We start from the raw sequence: 6,000 nt of genomic DNA, 5'->3' as shown, positions 1-6,000 counted from the left end.
GTCCAGGGTTTCTGTGACAGGCTGGTTACACAGTCATCTTCTATCTAACATTTCTCAAAATTCCAGACTCCTGTAGGAAAACAAGGGAGTTCCTGTAAACCACATTGCTTGTGCAAAAAGCTTAGGCAATAAGCCACTCATCCATTAGAGTGATATTGATCCTCCCAAAATCCAAGCTCCTACATGCCAGCCAAGGATCCAACTTATAGACAGGTTTTTCAAAGAACAGCCATGAGGTCTGATATGTTAACTCTTTTCTCTACACTGTATTAATAGACCTAAGGAGAAAATTATCTGATTGTCTCCAGAGATGATGGAAAAACCTTTGCATAATATCCCATTCCTGATGGGGAGAAAAAAAATCAAGGTTATAATAACTGGTGTTTAATTTTTTAACATGACATGTGCAATTTATATAATCTTAACCCTAAAATCAGTATCTCAGTAGATACATAAACATGAGTGATATTCTCAAAAACATAAAAAGAAGAAGAAAAGGGTATTCTACTCTCCACATTAACATTCAATGCATTGGTGGCTATTAGCCAATTCAAAAGTCCAAACCAGAAAACCCTGGATGTAGACTGGTTCATCAGTGAATTCCACTAAAAATTCAAAGAGTTAAATCAATTCTCTACAATTTCTTTCAGAAGATAGAAACAGAGGGAACACTTCTAATTCATTCTCTGAGGCTAGCATTACTCTGCAGTCTACTCCAAAAGCAGACAAAAACATAAGAAAACTCTAGATCAGTAACTCTCATGAACAAAGATATAAAAATTCTCAACAAATATTAGCATATTTAATTCAACAATATATAAAAAGAATTATGCCATGACAAAATGGGATTTATTCTAGATATGTAAGGCTCTTTCAGTATTTTAAAATTAGTGACTGTATCCCCTAACATCAACAGGGGAAAAAGAAAAAAATCACATGATCATATCAACAGCTGCAGAAGAATTATTTGACAAAACTAATAACTATTCATGATCATTATTCTTGAAACAAAGAATAGAGGGGTACATTCCTCAACTTGGTAAATAATATCTACCAAAAATCCCCTGTAGCTAACATCATAATTACTGATAAAAAATTCAAAGTTTTCCTGCTAGTGTGATAAGACAAGAAAAGGAAATGAAAGGTATACTTATTTGGAAAGAAGACAGAAAACTGTCTTTGCTGTGATGTGATTATCTATGTAGAAATCTGAAAGAATGACAAAAAAACTCCAGTTAATAAGATTTATGGTAAGGTTTCAGTGTATAAAGTTAACATAATAAAAATCAATTATTTTTCTGTATACCACCAGTGAAGAAGTGGAATTTGAAATTAAAAATAAATACCATTTGCATTAGGACTCAAAAAATGATACACTTATAAATAAATCTAATAATATATGTACAAAATCAGTATAAGGAAAACCAAAAAAGCTCTGATGAAGGAAATCAAAGTATAGTGATATATTACATGTTCATGGATAAGCGTGCTCAATAATGTCAAGATACCACTTTTTCCCAAATTGATCTATAAATTTAATATAATCCCAGCCAAAATCTCCACAAATTATTTTGTAGATATCAACAAACTTATTTTAGAGATTATAAAGAGAAGCAAAGGAACCAAAATAGCCAATACAATATTGAAGGAGAAGAACAGATAAGAACTAACAACCCATTATAAACTTACTATAAAGCTACAGTAATCAAGAGAGGGTGGTATTGGTGGAAGAATGGACTAAAAGATCTATAGAACAGACTTACGAGCTTAGAAATAGACAATCATAAATATAGCCAACTAGTCTTTAACAGTAGCAGAGGCAATATAATGGAGCAAAGGTATTTTTCCTCTCAATTTTGTGAACTCAAAACTGTTTAAAAAATTAAGTCCTTTGGGGTGCCTGGGCGGCTCAGTGGGTTGAAGCCTCTGCCTTCAGCTCAGGTCATGGTCCCAGGGTTCTGGGATCGAGCCCCGCATCGGGCTCTCTGCTCTGCGGGGAGCCTGCTTTCTCCTCTCTCTCTCTGTCTACTTGTGATCTCTGCCTGTCAAATAAATAAATAAAATCTTAAAAAAAAAATTAAGTCCTTAAAAAACTCCAAAAAATAGGCGAAGAAATAAAATTTATTTAAAAATACAGAAAAGCCCTTACATATATGAAAAATTGTGTAACTTTCCTTACAGTAAGGGAAATGTAAAAACAATACTGAGATATTTTTCATTTACAAGACTGGCAAAATTCAGATAAGCTACAAGTTATATAGGTAGATCCATATGTATTTAGTAGTTAGGTAGATGATAAGTAGAGAGAGAGAGAGAGAGGGAAATTACAGCTCACTCTGTGGTGAAGCTGTGTGGTGAGACTATGACTCCTATATATTACTGAGGTATGTCACATCCTCAAGGAAGGGAATTTGATAATATCCAATAAATCTACATATTTTCTTTAACCCATTAATCTCACTTCCACAAATTTAACTAGGGGATATAACCTTATTTTAATATTTAAATAATATCTAATTTAATATATTAAATAATATAAAACAATTTATTTATTATTAAATAATGAATATAAAATATAAAGTATAAACATATAAATATAAATACAAATATATATTTATAATAATTCTGATATATATATGTATATGCTATATATGTAGTACCACATACTGTAACATTACTACATAATTGGAGCATTATTTGTAATTGAAAAACTATGGGAAATTAAATGTACAAACTTAGAGGATTAGCTAAATCAGCAATGTATATAGATACAATGTACTATGATATACTATGAAGCTATAAAAATAATGAGGAACATTAGCATGATTCTAGAGCATATTTTACACTTGATTTTATCCAAAAGGCTAAGAAGTGATGGGGGGCATATTTTAAGTGGAAAAAATAATAATATGTTTCATGTTGTCTTAAAAAATAAGGGAGGTAGTAGGAAAATATATTTGTGGCTATTCTCTAAAAAATGGGAGAACTAAACCATAGCTGCATGGGATTGCTTGCCTATAATTAGTTGGATGGACCATAATTGGGAAAAAAAAGAAGGAATGAAGGATGTCATATTGTGTCAGTTTTATTCATATATATTTTGATATGTTTCTGATTATTGAAAGATTTTTACATTGTGGGGAGAAAGGGAAGGTGGAAGAGGGAGAGAGAAAAAGGGAAAGGGAGAGAGAGAAAGGAGTGAGTCAGTTTCTTTGAGAAACAGTTGGGGAGAGAGAGATAAATGAAAACTATGAGCAGTTCTGGTAAAGGTACCATGTAAAATGGAATTCAAACAGAAAGAGTTGGACTAAACTGAATTCACATAAATGGCATAACCAAACTCACTCTGAAGAGGGTAAAAGAACTAATCAAAGTAAATCTTGAGCACTGTATTTGGACTATATGCCCTTAAATTAAGCACAATCAAACTGTTAAAGAAATATGAAACTCTAGCTAGTAGGATTCTTTTTATAGAATTTATGTTGGTAATTCTGAAATCTCTGTTGTGCATTCTAAGATTGAGCAAGTGGTTGAATGTATTGTGAATTTCATGAATATATCACGAGTAATGGAATCATATTTCTCACTGTTATGAGTCTATCCTAATGTCCTCCCTCCTCCAACCTCCCCCCACCCCACTTCTCTATCTTTGGTGTACCATCTGTTTTTATTCTATTTGAATGCTTGGAATCTTTTCTTTTTGTCTTGTATGATTTTATTAGTTATTTTTACATTTTTTATTTCTGTGGAATATTATCTCTATTCACCTTCCAAGTCTTGTCTTCCATTACTTAATTATATTTAATAATTAAGAAATGGAATTTTTTAAAGTTCTACAGTTATTTTCTGTTTACCCTATTTAATCAACACAGCAATTGCATTTTTATTTGGATGCCTTTCCTTTAAAATATAGTGGTCCCCCCTAATGCATGGGGATTTTGATCCAAGACCTGCAGTGAATGCCTGAAACCACAGATATACTGGATTCTATACATACTATGATTTTCCTCTACATATATACCCATATTAAAGTATAATTTGTAAATTAGGCATGGTAAGAGATTAACAACAATAACTAATAATACAATAGAATAAATATAGCACACTGTAATAAAAGTTACATGAATATGGTCTCTCAAAATATCTTATTGTACTGTACTCACTCTTCTAGTGATGATGTGAGATGATAAAATGCCTATGTAATGAGGAAGTGAGGTAAATGATGAAGGAATTGTGATGAGCTGCTAGGCTAATATTGACGTGACAATAATCAGAAGATGGATCATCTGCTTCCTGACCATGGTTGAGTGAGGGAGGGTTAACTGAAATCCTAGAAAGCAAGACCACAGAGAAGTGGGGATTACTGTATTCTGGCCCCTTTACCAACTTGAGTTTGTGTGGACTTTGTTTCAAAACACGTAAGACTGTTTACTACCGAAGAATGTCTATCTGTAAATGAATGTTTATTTACCAGGTGTAGATTAACAAAGGGGAAAAGAAAGATAATGCAGTGAAAAATAGGAAATTTGCCATAACACTTTTAAGAAGTCACGGTATCTCTTAGGAAGAGTACTGAGGGGGCTGCATTCTCAAGGTTAAGCAGGTATACATGTTCCTGAACCCAACAGTATAAATTCTTCTCATGGTGGGTTCAATGAAAGGCTTTGGTTATTCAGTACTTGTGTACAGCAAATAGGCAAATATAGACTCCACCCTTACCGATTTATGGGCCATCCTTGATAATCGGGAGATATAAGGTTTTCACAGTGGGCTCCCTTGTAAAGTTAAAATTGTTTCCAAGTCACTAAGTTTGCATCCAGTTGCACCCCCACTTTCTCCAAGCCCTACAAAAAAATCATCCGGCATTGCAAATTTTTCTCACAAATTTGAGAACTGAGTTCTACATGGTCTCCTACTCAGTTCTCACAGTCAATCATGATGATGCTGAAACTGAGTTTATTAGCGGAAACTGAGAAGTCAGAAGATCAACAGCATGCAAATAAGCCAAAATCTTTTGCCATCAAAGCCCATTTATTCATTGACTCATTAACTCAAAAATATATATATTGGGCACCAATGTAGCTCAGTTATGCTAGCAACTGCCTTCCGCTCAAGTTATGATCTGGAATACCAGGTTTGAGTCCCACATGGGGCTCCTTGCTCAGAGGGGAGTCTGCTTCTCCCTCTGACCTTCTCCCCTCTCATGCTCTCTCTCACTCTCTCTCTCAAATAAATAAATAAAATCTTTATATATTCTTTCAGCAGGGAAGATCTTTGCATTTTAGGGAGAGAGCAAGAAAAAGCTTAGCAAACACATTTGTTTTCTTGGAGCTTACTTTTTACTAGGAGGGAGAGATGGACCATAAAAAAAGAAAAGAATTAAAAAATGCAATATTTTAAGTAATGGTAAGTGTTATGGAGAAAAACCAAGCATAGGAAAAGATTAAAGAGGACAAGTTTGGAGGTGGAGTGTGGTCAGGGAAATTGTCACTGGAAAGTGACAATTAGGAAAAGACTTGAAGGAAGATAGGAAAATCATGAAAACCCTGAAAATGAATAGTCTTTTAATGAAAATCTGGGTCAAAGAAGAAAGTAAATTTGAAATTAGAAAATTTCTGGACATTAAAGAAAGAATAACCTTTTTAATATAATCTAAGGAATATAAGTAAATCTAAGTTTAAAATGTTTCTCCTTTTTTTAATAATTAAGAAAGAGTGAGAATGAGCAGGGGGAGGGGCAAAGAGAGAGGGAGAAGCAGACTGCCCACTGAGTGTGGAGAGTGACCTAGGGCCTCAAATCCAGAACCATGAGATCAAGACCTGAGCTGAAGCAGGATATTAGGGCACCTGGGTGGCTCAGTCAGTTAAGTGTCTGACTCTTTATTTCAGGTCAGGTCATGATCTCAGACTTGTGGGATAGAGCCTCACATGGGGATTTGTGCTCAGAATGGAGTCTGCTTGAGATTCTCTTTTTCTCCCTTTTCCTGTGCTCCCCTCCCCC

The sequence above is a fragment of the Lontra canadensis genome, unplaced genomic scaffold (genome assembly GCF_010015895.1).
Source record: "Lontra canadensis isolate GAN:19392208 unplaced genomic scaffold, GSC_riverotter_1.0 scaffold2, whole genome shotgun sequence".
In the NCBI taxonomy this organism is placed as follows: domain Eukaryota; kingdom Metazoa; phylum Chordata; class Mammalia; order Carnivora; family Mustelidae; genus Lontra; species Lontra canadensis.
Note: the sequence above shows the minus strand (reverse complement) of the source record.